This window comes from Mus musculus, chromosome 1, assembly GCF_000001635.26.
Source record: "Mus musculus strain C57BL/6J chromosome 1, GRCm38.p6 C57BL/6J".
Taxonomy (NCBI): Eukaryota; Metazoa; Chordata; class Mammalia; order Rodentia; family Muridae; genus Mus; species Mus musculus.
Window position 1 is genome coordinate 73,800,934 of NC_000067.6, and position 13,976 is coordinate 73,814,909.

The 13,976-nt window shown below is 44.2% G+C and overlaps 2 long non-coding RNA genes across 7 annotated transcripts in view; both read right to left on the reverse strand.

Annotated features, from left to right (window-relative positions):
- Nucleotides 1–13,976, reverse strand: part of 6030407O03Rik (RIKEN cDNA 6030407O03 gene) — a 246,086-nt gene that overhangs the window by 182,553 nt on the left and 49,557 nt on the right. The window lies entirely within an intron of this gene.
- Gm29183 overlaps nucleotides 1–13,976 on the reverse strand; it is a 76,857-nt gene that overhangs the window by 50,709 nt on the left and 12,172 nt on the right. For 4 of the 6 annotated variants that reach the window (XR_865544.1, XR_001778997.1, XR_001778995.1 and 1 more), the window contains one exon: nucleotides 10,398–11,044. The exons of 1 other annotated variant lie outside the window; for it this stretch is intronic. This is a non-coding gene — a long non-coding RNA (predicted gene 29183). Of the gene's footprint in view, nucleotides 1–10,397; nucleotides 11,045–13,976 lie in introns of those variants that run through there. One more of the 6 variants, XR_001779001.1, reaches the window with a different exon arrangement.

Consider the following 13,976-nt stretch of genomic DNA (forward strand, 5'->3'; position numbering starts at 1 on the left):
TAAGAAATCCTAAATCCATACTCTGCCCTGTGTGAGACCTGTGTGAGACCTGTGTGAGACCTGTGTGAGACCTGTGTGAGACCTGTGTGAGACCTGTGTGAGACCTGTGTGAGACCTGTGTGAGACCTGTGTGAGACCTGGTGACTGCTGTGGACTTCTGATAGAAAATGACCTCTCTGGAAGGTCACTGGGAAACTGCCTGTTTCTACCACTGGACAAGCTCCCCCCTGCCCTTGGAATTCACACCAATTACATAATTCCAGGTTCCTACCCTCAACCTGCCTCATTTTACAGATTCAGAAACTGCTGCAGATGCTAAAGACCCAAGCTCTATTATCCCTGACCTGTGCTCCAATTCATGCTGTTGTTTCAGAAGCCCACCAAGAAACACCACTGGAGGAAAACACTACCTTTGCTTGTGTTTAATCTACAGATTAAAAACCAGAAGTCACATCAAGGTAATGTCTTGTTCTCTTAACCAGGAAGCACACATACATGTGCACATACACATACATACACACACACACACACACACACACACACACACAAACATACACACACACACACGCATACATACACACATACACATACATACCTACATACTCATACATACATATTTACACATATACACACATACCTATTCACACACATACCTACTCACACACACACACATACACACATACTCACAACACATACACATAAACACACATACATACCCATGTTAACAATTGTGATATAGAATTTTTAAAAAATGCAAATGGGTGAATCCACAAACCTGACTTCCACTCTGAGCTCCGACATGCTCTGTGCACCTGGGAGAAACCTCTTCACTTCAGAGAATAATTGTCAGTGGAGTGCTTGGCCATTAATAAGACATCAATATGATAGACCCTTCCACAAGGCTCAGAGATCATAGTGGGAGAGGAAGTGGAAAGAGTATTAGGGCCAGAGAGCCAGGAGCACCAGACTGAAAAATAGTATCTTCAAGACATGACGGGACTGTTACAGTCATGAAATCACAGCAGCTTTGGCTGCCTATATAAGACCAGCATAAGAACAAGCCAGTCAGCATCCCAGCATGGATAGAATAGGGGCTCTGAAGCTCCCACTCCTAAATGAGGAGCTTTTGACAGTTAATGGTTTCTAGGAGAGAGGGAGTTTTTTTAAGGATGTGGCCCCTGGTAGATTGATCATGTTCTAACAGATTACCCCACATCCAGGATATATGTACCACACAAACTGGACTTGGTGGGTTATTTAAAAAAAAAAAAAAAAAAGAGGACACGAAGAAGTTGGGTAGAGGTGGGAAGATGGAGGTAGATCTAGGAGAGTTAGGGTGAGGATGAATAAATACCACTAAAATGTATTGCAAGAAACTCTCAGAGAAAATATTATACTTAAAAATTGACTGTAAGAAAATAATTTGAAAGAATTAAATCATTCCAGAAACTAGTGCAGCTCAATAAAGACTGACTCTCCAATGAGACCCACTGACACCTTGATTTTAGTCTAGTGAGACCCTAAATAAAACATCCAGGAATGTCACACCGAACAGCTGCCTCTGTAGGTGGGTGCTGTCTTAAACTGAAAAGTAAATGATATCAAAGACTGAGCAAGAAGTCTTTCCTCTGTGGTGTGTGTGGACCTCGTGCAACAGTTGAAGACCCAGATAGAACAGGAAGTCTGGTTTCAGTGAGCAAAATCGGGTTTTCCCAGAGCGTCTGCACCACCAGGCCTCCTGGATTGCAAGACTGCTGGCTCACAGGACTCTTCCTGGATTCTCCAGCCTCCATAACCTCATGTACTGATTCCTCCCAAGGCACTTTCCAGCCTCACATCCTTTGACTCTGCTTCTCTGGAGAATCCTGATGGCTGTAGTCCCCAAGGAATGACCATCTGTCATGTGTTTGGGCAACAGTGGTTAGTGGGACAAAAGGGCCCATCATTAAAGAGCGTGAAACCCATTTGGAAAGACAAGGCTAACTTTAGAGCAGAGGACACATGTGCTACAAGGCCTGCACCAGTTACTGGTGGATAGAAGGTCAGAGAAGTTATAGGACATTTCAAGGGAAAAGTTACAGGGAATTTCAAGGGAAAGGCAGCACTTTTCCTGGATCTCTCTGTGGAAGAGGACAAATGCAGTCTAAAGTCAATAATGAGCTTGACACCTCTCCCCCTCCCCTGCTCCTCTACCTACCCCCGCAAAAAAAGTTATCACTGCCCACACAGGTGCCCAAGACAAAAGAGATTCTTCCCACCCCATTACCAAGCACTTCCAGACCTCACATATAGGTAATATTCCTATATATAATTAGTTGATACATCTTTTCTCTTACTCTTTTAAAGTTTGTTATTTTGAGGTGCTAGGGACAGGAGGTGGGGCCTTGGGTGTGCTAGGCAAGTACTCTGAGGGTGACCTCCATCCCCAGTCTTGCCATAAATCTTTAAAACCCTAACTACCGCCCCGTTCTCCATCCACGCCCCTTCCTCCCCAGTCCAAGGACATCATGGCTTTCCTAAGTCAGGTAATGATCCCTCCCTTGGTTACCCTGCCTTGATGTGTGCCCCTCCAAGAAGACTTCTTCAAAAGGAAGCATGGCTCTACTTAGAAGTCTTCTGGATGGTGCACAATGAAATCCCAAGTCTAGAATGTGACTTTGCATGCTGAACTCTCACTTCATCTAGACCTGTTGTGGTGGTTCTCAACCTGTGGTAAGTGACCTCTTTGGGGTTAAGTGACCCTTTCACAGGGGATATATATCAGATATCCTGCATATCGGATATTTACATTATGATTCATAGCAGTAGCAAAATTACACTTATGAGGAAGCAACAAAAATAATGTTACGGCTGTGGGGGGTGCGGGTCACTGCAGCATGAGGAGCAGTATTGAATGCAGGAGCACTGAGAAGCGCTGGCCTAAAGCGTCTCTTCTTGGAGCCCACTTGCAGCTTTGAGAAATTCAAGAAGACCCTCCCTCCTCTTCCCTGCCTCAGGCCTTTGGCATGTGTGGCCTCTCTGCCTGGGACTATTTCCAATTTCCTCTGGCCAATTGTCTACCCTCTCCTGATCCCAGAATTTGAGTTGTCAAAACGGGCACCTGGCCTTGTGCCTCCTCCATTACCACCTCTCTCAGAGCCCTCATTCCTCTTGTAAGTGACAAAAACGTGTGTCTTCCTAACTGGACATTAAGATTTAAAAGACTCCTTCTAGTACACATCTCCAAAAAAGAAAACCAAGAATTTTGCATATATGGGTTCTGGCCTGTTCTTTGAAAACAGAGCTCTGAACAAGGTGGGCTGACCCTCACAGAACCACACTAAAGATACTAAGTAAGGGGTACATGGAACAATTGGAGCTGTGAGAAGGTCAGAAAGGAAGGGCCTGGGAGTTGGTCATGAGCTTGTGGGAGGCAGATATAGACTGACGCTGAGCAGCGCTGTGAAGAGCAAAAAAGAGCCCCATGGCAAAAAACCCAGGAGGAAGCCAGTCGTATTCTAGGGAGAACAGAGTAAGCCAGGCTGAGGAAAGGGGGAAACACTATACGCTTCACCCCAATAAGATGCTGCCCTGGGGGCTCCTGTACAGTCACTTTGTCACCCGCCCATGAGGTGAGTCACTCTGATGAGATGGTTTTGTTTCCCCGGTGGGAAGAATGCTGGGTAACACACACACAGCCCCACACACAGCATTGCCTTTGCCACAAAACATGTGGAAAGCGCTAAGGCCCTGCCTTCTAAGCCCAAATTCCATCTCAGTGAAGTGAACCTGCTCAAATTAAAAGATGTTCCATGTGTTAAAGTTAGTTACCAAGAGTGAGATTTGTGGTGGTCCACCTCTTTCTTTCTTTCTTTCTTTCTTTCTTTCTTTCTTTCTTTCTTTCTTTCTTCCTTCCTTCCTTCCTTCCTTCCTTCCTTTCTTTCTTTCTTTCTTTCTTTTTTCCATGAATGAGGAAAGATTAAGATGATAGAGTGTGAGATTTCTGCTTTCTTTGCAACTTTACAAATAGGAATCTGTCTCTTCAAGAAGATAGACTTTGACGTGAGTTCTGAGGTGAATGGACCTCTGTCCAATAACTAAGAGGCCTCCCTTAAGGTCCTAGCAACCCCAGACACACCCACCTTATCTCAAGGTCAAGTTTGCACCTATCACACCAGATCTAGACAGGGTCCTGCCATCTGCTCCTAGTTGGGCTCCACCCGTGCTTGCCCTAGAACAATGCCCAGGATACACTGACTGTGCAGAGCTGGGGCTAGCAGCAACAAAGCCGAAACCAAGGGCTGTTTACTCGTCTTTCAGAACAATCTGTTCTCTTCCACCATCAGAACCAGCTCCCGCCCTCCGTCCCCCTTCTCCGCTAGCCCTCAGAGACGCCACATTCCTAGCTTAAGCAATGCATTCCTGTTACCCTGACGCATATCACCAGAGTGGGCTAGGCAGGCTTTTGAGACAGCCAAGATACCCACCCAATCCTTAGCTTCGGCCAACGGCATCAAGCCAAGCCATGGTGTCATAGCAGCTAAAGTCCCTTGACAAGCCTTGTCAGCTCAACTCTGAAAATTGGCCATGGTGCTGCTGATGGAGCTGATGAGAGTTCTATCAGACATTGTTATGGTGATGAGATTGATCAGCTGTTGATTAGGGCAGATCTAAAGAGTGACATGCCTGTCACTGTGGAGGTGGATGCCAGACCGGAATCAGAAGCTAGGGGAGGGAAAGGCTGTTGAGTGGATGAACTATGGTTTCATGTGAACTTTCTGGGTATGGTAGTCTCTACGGTAGCTGAGAGGTCCAGGTTCCTTACTACAAAGCTAACAGATTCTGGGTGCGTTTTGAATCAGCATCTGGTGTCAATGTCCCTTTTGTATAACATTTATTCAAACACTCATTTAAAGCATGTCTGCACTGGACAGGTTGGGCAGGATAAGAAGACTAACAGGCTAAGTTTCCTGCCCCTGAGGGTGCTGCAGAGCATTTCATTTGTCCTGAGAAGTCAAATCTGAAATATCCTTGTGGGACCAAACTACCAAAAATGTCAGTAGCTATAACAAGAATGCCACCTGGGGCACAAGGCAGGGGCAGCTAGGGAACTCAACGCTTGTTCATTAGATTTCTTACTGTAGCACTAATACTACTGAGGAGATTCAAGTGCTTGCTAAGGACCAGAAATTGTTACACGTTCTCTGTAAATTATCCCCTAACTCCAAGAGGTAAATATTTCTGCCCAAACTATTTGTATCCTGACTGTATAGGTTCAGAAACCAAGACACAGGTTGACTTGTGTGCTATGTTCCCTGCCGGGATTTCCATGGAGCCAGCTGAGACCTGCTAACCTGGTTCAAGCTTCTTGCTTTATGAAGCCCATTCATTTAGACCTCATCTCTTCCTATCAATAGCTACCTTGAGCTGTCAAGATGCAGACCAAAAACCAACAGGCCTTACATTATTTGCTCATTCAACAAACTTAGAACCCACTTGTAATGAGAATACAATGATGAAACAAACCAAGGTTTGCTCTCAGGGGCCTTTCAGTCTGACATAATAGAGAGGAAAGAGCAGAGATGGATAAGTAAATCAGGGAGCAGGTGCTGTGCACAGCAGTGTCTAAACCTCCAAATGTCCTTCGGGGCTCTTTGTTTGAGCTACTGCAGCTAAACCTCTAGGTTCTAGACCCTCCATGGAACATATACCTTCAGTCGTACCCACCTGTAACCCAGGGCCTGATATTTAACCTCATCCCACCAGCACCGGTGTTGTTCACACCCCAGATTTGTACACAGCTCAGAGAACTACAGACAGAAGTTTCTTTTAAAGGAGGGAAGGAGCAGGAAAAGTATGGGGGCCATAGAAGAAATCCTTAGAACTGGGAAAGAATTACCAGAAAACATAAGAAAAAGCTGGGCAAAGTTGAACCCAAACTCAGCAATGGGGAATTTGAAGAGAGCTATGATCCAGTGTTTCCACGGAGCACAAGAGCTGCCGGTTTCCTCACTTGCTAGAGTCCAAGTTCCCCCAGCCTCTCAAAGTATCATCAACATAACCAAGTTCCTTGGCAGATGCAGGGAGTGCCTCATCCTTCTGTGGTATTCATATGCTGAGCCACATTTGGGGTTCAGCACTCCAATGGCAAGATTGTACCCTTAGAAGGTGAATCCTAGGGATCAGTGCTTATCACCAAGAGCATATTCCTTGGCAAGCTCTTTGTATCTGGATTGCAGGGAAAATGGCAACACCTACAAGTAACTGGGGGTGGACACGGTAGAGACTGATAGAGAAGACTTGTTCTGATGTCTAACAGGTTTCTCGTTAGCTGAGGACATTGTTAAACACTTATCTCTCACCCTGGGAGGTCCAAACCCTAAGCCCTTCTCCTGTGACTTTGTGCATGGAGTTCACTGGAAACAAAGAATGTTGGCTTCATTCCCACCAACTATTTGGAAGGCACAATTGGCATGATCAAAAGCACAGGCTTTGGCATAAGCACTGGACAGATTACCACACTGGCTTCAGGGATTAGAAAAAAGACACCCACTGGGACTGGGCTCCCATACTTTATTTGGACTGCAGGGATGGCCATCTTCATCTGCCTCCTTTGTTTTAGCATCATGGTACCATGCGGTCTCACGCCCTGGACTCCCCCATCTTTCTTGTTGATATCATGTGACTAGTGTATCTAAGGACCTCCTAGTCTTTGGCAATGTCATTGGCAGAAAGCAACTAGCCAGATAGTATCACAGAGTGATGAGCTGAGAAGTCTTTAGTTAGACATTCAGATCTCCATGGCTGGCAAAATGTAGAACAGTCAGGCCAAGTCTCTGCCCACAGCCCTGGAATCTGTGCCTCCTTGCTCAAGACACTGACACTGTGTGAGGTTATTGAGTTTAAACCAGGACACAAATGTCTTTCTATCTCTGAGAAAGCTGTATTCATTGATTGGCACAGAAACTGCCCTTGGAAATTCTCAGGGGTCATTTTGGCCAGTATCATAAAAAGTTAAATACAAAATTACAAGGGGGCCAGGCTAAAATCCCTTTTGCTTCTACAAAAAAAAAAAAAAAAATCAGCTCCCCACACATAAGCTGATCCCAGTGATAAATGCTTTACCATAATGATGAGCTTAGGGAAGTCAGAACCCATCAGCAAGGGCCCATCAAAGCCTCTGGATCAGAGCATAGCCTATGATTTCTATACAGTGTGGCTATGATTTCTACACAGTATACCTTCTACACAAGAAGCATGTTCTGGGGTTCCTACCTGCCAACTTCCCAGAACCTTCTTCTCTTTCCCAGATACCATGATAACATAGCATGGATCTCACATAGCCAAAGCAGACTCTACACAGCCAAGAATGTAGAAAGCATCTCCAGCAACACTGGGATGCTGGCAGTCATGGTACAACGTCTCCACGTGGTTGTGCAGCAGGTTGGCCAATGGTATGTGGAAGTCACTATAGCAACCAGCCTGAAGCTAAAGGAAGAGCACGATGTGCTCTTTGAACCCATGGAGAAATCATCTCTGCTCAGGCATGTCATCAACAGAAGCTGATCTTGTGGTCACAGGATGCAGCTGTGGCTCTAACAGAGGATGGGGTCGGTGCTCTACAGAAAAGGTAGACATTTGCATTGGCCATGGGGGATGAGGCTCTCCTGTAGCTGGAAATTCAGGCCATACAGTCTTAGTGAATGACAATGTGACAACTCTTCGTCTGTAGATACCACATAGAGGAAAGCCACCTGGTCTTTGACAATGCCATGCCTCTCCTCTGGCAGAGACCTGGTTCAGTTGCCTTTTTCACTCTGAATTATTGTCAGACCTGTTCTACTCAGGGACACCATTAATACTGTTTTTATAAATCTCTCTTTTCCTTAGCATATGAGAAAGAGCCATTATAACTCAGAAGTTTCACCATAAGACGGACAGGCTGGGGTTGAGGTGGGTGACAGCTCAGTTTGTAGAGCACTTGGGTTAATCCTGAGATGCAGTGGAAAAGCCAACACTACCATTTTGGGCCAAATTTAAAGCAAGCTTTATTAAATATTAAATACTGATCAAGGGATAGACTTTGGTCAGAACCATTCTCTGCAATTTCCCCACTAAGAATATCCTCAAACCATGTGTTACAGGGGTTTTAAGGCAAACTTACAGGCTACTATACTTCCCTATAAGACTTTGCTATTTTCCTAAAACTACAACTCCCAGCATTCCAGAAAGTTACCTGGTTTCTGGGCAGATGAGGCTTGCAGGTTAATTACAGAGCATTACACCTGTCTCCCAAACATGAGGATATGACTTGAATCATCATAACTCATGTTTTAAAAAGCCAAGTGTGGTGATACACACTGCAACCCCCTCGCTAAGGTGGCAGTGATAGGTAGATCACTGGAGTTTGATGGCTGGCCAGCCTAGGCTACTTGATGAGTTCCTAGCCAGTGAGTGGCCTTATCTCACAAACAACAACGGTGAATGACACCTGATAAATGGCATTTCCTCTGTCCCCTATACCCTCATACATACACATGCATACGCACGCACACATAGGTGGCACACATGCATACAAACACAGAGAGGACAGGCTGGTAAGCGAGTTACTTGCCAGGTACTTGTGCCCAAGCACTGATTTCATATAAACAAGCCCTGTCATTTACACCATTGATTATGCACAGGACAAAGTTAGAACCTGCACTCCCAGCAACCTCCAGGTAGAATAGGTAAAGGACAACATGAATGACTGGTGACACAGCTGTGAAGATGATAGACAGGTGCCAAAGGAAAACCCACCTGGGCAAGAGTACATAGGACTCTCCTAACCCAGCAAAGTACATGTCTGACCACCAGGAAAATCCAAGAAATGTTATCTTCTCACGAGGTCTTTTCTGAAATGAAGCCACTGGGCAAAGATTGCCACATGGCTCACAGTAGGCTTAATACTTCCCCATGGCCTCAGGAGTATCACAGTTCTGAATTCCCCTGTGATCCTGGCTCTGACTGATTTGTAAATGTGCCACATGCTGTTCTTATTTGAGTGTCCAATGAGGAGGTTGCAACTTCTCATCCATCTTTGCTGGGGAAGCTGTTGGGAATGTTTCATTTTGGCCATCTTTTCCCCCAAATTCCCCAACATTACATGGAAAGAGATTATATTGCTTGGCTCCTGGCTACAAGATCTCTTGTACCAGAGAAAGACAAACTCTGTGCAATGGTGCAAAAGGCTCTCAACTGGTGCTTGGCACTTGATGGCTAAACGTGGGCAGTTTATGTTTAATTTTTCTTTCTCTGTCCTGTTTTAAAACATTGAGCTAGAGAGAGGGAGAGAGAGAGAGAAAGAGAGAGAGAGAGAGAGAGTCTGTGTCTATATGTATGTGTGTACCTACGTATGTTGGTGTGTGCCTGTGTATGTGTGTCTGTGTGTGTCTATGTGCTTGTGTGCCCATGTATGTTGGTGTGTATCTATGCATCTCTCTCTCTCTCTCTCTTACTCGCTCGCTTGCTCTCTCTCTCTCTGTGTGTGTGTGTGTGTGTGTGCATAAGTTTCCATGATATTAAAGTATTAAAGTCTTGTCTGATCTTTTAGGATTTCCCTTCTAAGATCAGAAGGACACTTCAAATCTCCATTCTATGCTATAATCTGTGCTTCCTGGGTCCCAAGACCCTGACTAGGGGTGGCAAGGGAATAAAGAAAGTCAAACACACAGACACACATAAAATGAAGCTGGACTTAGATGGGATTCTGCTGTCGCTGCTGCAGCAGCAACCTACAACCTTGGCATGGTGATTGTGTGAAGCACAGGAAAAGGAGTTAGCTAATCTCAGTAGGTGGTGTCTATAGGTCTCCAGGAGACCAGGAGAAAGTTGCTAGTCTTGGCACACACTGGTCAATTGTTCATGGAAACTCAGACTTAGATTCAAACTCCTGAGGAAAGTGTTATCAGTCCTCTGTGCCTGTCCCATCTGTAGTAATGGCTTTACCAATTTCCCATGAGTCAGTTGGCCTTTGAGTCTTTAACAGAGCTATGCCCATATCAAAGTACACATTCACTCTGGATTTCAGGACTTCACTCTCCAAGGTTTCCTCTACTCCCTACAATCTATAGCCTATCAAAGGTCCGACTCCATTTCTATACATTCTTAGAGAAACTTACCACTTTAGTCAAAAATTCTGCTCAAGGTTTGCAGGAGGTGGAAAGGCCACCATAAGGATCAGGACAGTGTCTATTTGATGCTCAGGCATTGCCATAGGCAACCTACCTTCTCCTCAACCTGTCACCTTCTTCCATCTTTCCCCTTTCTCCCACTCCTGTATCACCCTCCTCCCCACCACGAGGACTCCAGTTTGATGTTCTCCAAGTTATGTTTCAGTTTGTTTGTCCTTCCAAAGCTTGACTTAACAGGAAGCACTGTGGTTTGAAAAAGTAAGGTTTATTTATTGTAAAATATTTGCAAAGCACTTCCCAGCACTGATGTTATGCCAATAATGTTTCATGCTTTTAATTTAAGTTTATTCCTGTGTGGAACACTTATCTATGATGACAGGCAAAGAGGCCTCATTTTAAAGTCAATGATAATTTGTAAAACAAAGAGACAAAATAAAAAGTGTCAGATGACATGAGAAAGGGTCCAAAGTTCATATTCTGTGTAAGTAATATCCAATGTCCCTTTTCAATTCTGATTTTCCACGACTCTAAGTTTTGGACTATGATGCCCAATTAGAAGCATAGAGCAGATTTCATGGGGCAGGTGAATCAGGGCTGCACCACTCCATCTGGGCCACATTTGTCCCAATAAGAAAGGCAAGCATGAAAGAAAGGAAAAAAAAACACTTTTCTCCATTATCCTTTGAATGAATCATAACACTTGACAAAAAAAAATCAAACTGAGAACTTGGTTTGCAGTCAGTTTCCTGTATTCTCAGACGAGTTATTCATGAAATCACAAGATTTGTGTGCAAAAGGCCCATCTTTCCTCCTTCCTTTTATTGAGCAACATAGACTCGGGGTCTTCCATGTGCAGAGAAGAAGTGTCCTTGAAGCTAGAAAGGCAGTCAAGACTAATGGGGAAAATAGATAACAAATACATCTTGCATTCAGCTCTATCTCAGTTCCTGCACCCAGGTCTTTCCTTTTCCATCCAAGTGCAGGCATAGCACGGCCTCTTCTCTGACACGACCACCCTATGGCCCTTCCCACCAGTCCTTTGGGGACTTCAGTAATGTCTGAAGTCTTTCTGTGTGCTAGATAGATGTCCCTTATTTTTTTCTGATTTCTGTTTTTTGATCTATTGTTGTTTGTATCATCTTTATTTTATTCTCTCTCTCTCTCTCTCTCTCTCTCTCTCTCTCTCTCTCTCTCTCTCTCTCTTCTCAGAAGCAGCATGTCCTCCTCCCTCCTTGTCCCACACAATGCCATTCTGAGGCATCTTTCATTTCTTGAGCATTTCTTTAGGAGTTACCTTCCACCCACAGTGACTCAAACTATTTCTTCCAAAGAAATCCAATGGCTCACCTTAAAGAACGTTCTAGAATGGAAATCAACGGGTCCTCTCTCTATCCTTAGAAGACAAGCTGTGCTAAGAATGAGATGGGTCTTGTCAAGCACAAAGTAGAGGAAGCAGCCTGGGTGGTGACAGAGGGAATTCTAGTGGATGGGGCTTATTTCTGAGGCTCAGGAGACCATTCCAGAAGAGTAGGGAGTTGGGAGTTGCCCCTCAGGCTTGCCAGTGTTTGGGTTATGTTTCAACCTTGATTGAGTACCAGAACTGTACACAGTGCCAGCTTTCCTGTGCTTTGGGCAGAGCTAGGTACATTGTGTTTCTCTGTTTTTGTTTGGATTTTTTCACCCTGTGTGCTTGGGGTGTTTCTTTTCATTAAAACCAGCATTTCTCCTCCCTCTAGAATTGTATATCCTCTCCTTAGAGATGCTAACTCCACTTTGAGGGCAAAAACAGAAATTACCTATTCTTTATTAAAGTGGCAAAACTACACAAAGTACTCCACGGGAGTAGTCTGTTACTCCCGAGTTATCCCCGACGACAAAAGGAGGGGTAGGCAACAGGGACATGGTAACACTGGGCTGTTTAAGGATACATCAAGTCCAGAGCAGATGGTAGTGTCTTCCCCAGCATAGCAGAGGAGTCTGCTTGCTACCTCTTAAGACAGTTCTTCCTCTCTTTCTCCTGCATCTTAATTCACAACTCCAAATGTGGCCTCCCCAACAGACACAAAATTCTTGCTTAAGAAAGCTTGGATAGAGGGCTGGAGAAATGGCTCAGAGGTTAAGAGCACTGATTGCTCTTCCAGAGGTCCTGAGTTCAATTCCCAGCAACCACAGGGTGCCTCCCAACCATCTGCAATGGGATCCGATGCCCTCTTCTGGTGTGTCTGAAGTCAGCTACAGTGCACTCACATACCTAATATAAATAAATAAATCTTTGGGGGTGGGTGGGTATGGGGGACTTTTGGTATAGCATTGGAAATGTAAATAAGCTAAATACCTAATAAAAATGGGAAAAAAAAAGAAAGCTTGGATAGAAAATTCCAAAAAGATGTAACATTGTCCTCCAATAGCTGCAGGTTTGTCACAAAAAAGAGATACCAGGCTTTCTCAGCAAGGTGTGAAAAAAGAACAGAAACAACAGATTAAAGTTGCCAGAAGACAGGATCATCTTGATGGTATAAAATGTTTGAGGCTAACAGTAGAATTAAGCTATTCTGAATATCTGAAATTAAGTATTATTATAGATTGCCCACCCCTTACATCAATTTATAGCCTTAATATGCCTGGGTTTAAACACAGGATGAATTTGAGAGCTGTAAAGAGGTGTCATGAACAGTAGCAGAACAATACAGAATGCTGGGTACAGCCACAGGGCCTGGTGTCAACAAGGAGTAGACAATCTAGACTCTCCCCTAGTCCCAGGTATCCAGCAATGTTCACACCCCCATTCTAAGGAAAGGTCCTGAGTAAACATTAAAATAACCCTGATATCTAACATGTCAAGTGGTTCAAAAAAAAATTGGAGACAACTATGAAAATAAAAGCCTTCATGTCCTGGGTAGGGAAATAATTAACAAGTGGATCAGAGCAGCAGGAAGCACACTTGTGGGAAAGAAGGGCCCTGGCACAGGCTACAGACCAATTGCACACTCAGAAACAGAGCCCAGATGCTGTGACACATCAGGATTACTGTCTCAGAAGAGAGCAGTTAGTGCTAAAGCTTTCCCAGGGTTGTATGTATCCAGACAGCCACAGACTTACAGAAGTGGGTAGAGACTTCCCACCACCATCTCTACCATCAGGACCCAAGTTGCAGATACATAGATACAGGCTATGAAACAGTGAGCTTCTATATTTGCCTGCTTTTAAAATATTTTTGAAGGTCAGAGTTATTAAAGTATAATTGCATACCATGAAATTCACCACTGTTAGTTGCACAGGTTAATAAATTCTTACAAGTTCATAGACTCATGAATCAAAGATGTACAATGCTTCTCTCACCACCTAAACATCCTTGCATACTTCTTTGTAGTTAATAACAGACACCTCTCTTTGTTCTTAGCCCCTGGTAGTCACCAACCAGAGGTCTGTCTGTCTGTCTGTCTGTCTGTTCTATTTGGTATCTCTTCCAGAATGCCATACAATGAAATCATAACATATATACTCTTTTAACCATTCAGTTTTTTACTTTTTCACTTAGACAATGTACCTGAGATATCTATGTCAGTGGTTGATCTTTTTCTTGCTTTACCAGTATCCCCCAGTATAGATATACCATAGTTCATCCATTCACTGCCTGATGGATATTTGGGGTGCTTCTAGGTTTTGTTGACTATAAATGAAGCATACAAATACCAGGTTGACCTTGCACAACCAGTAGAAAAGGTGTTGCCAGTGTCTGATCAAGCTATGTTTGATTTTTCTAGGACAATGCCAATGACTGTTTTCCAAAGAAGCTGGGCCATTTGACATCCCAGTGTGTCTGAT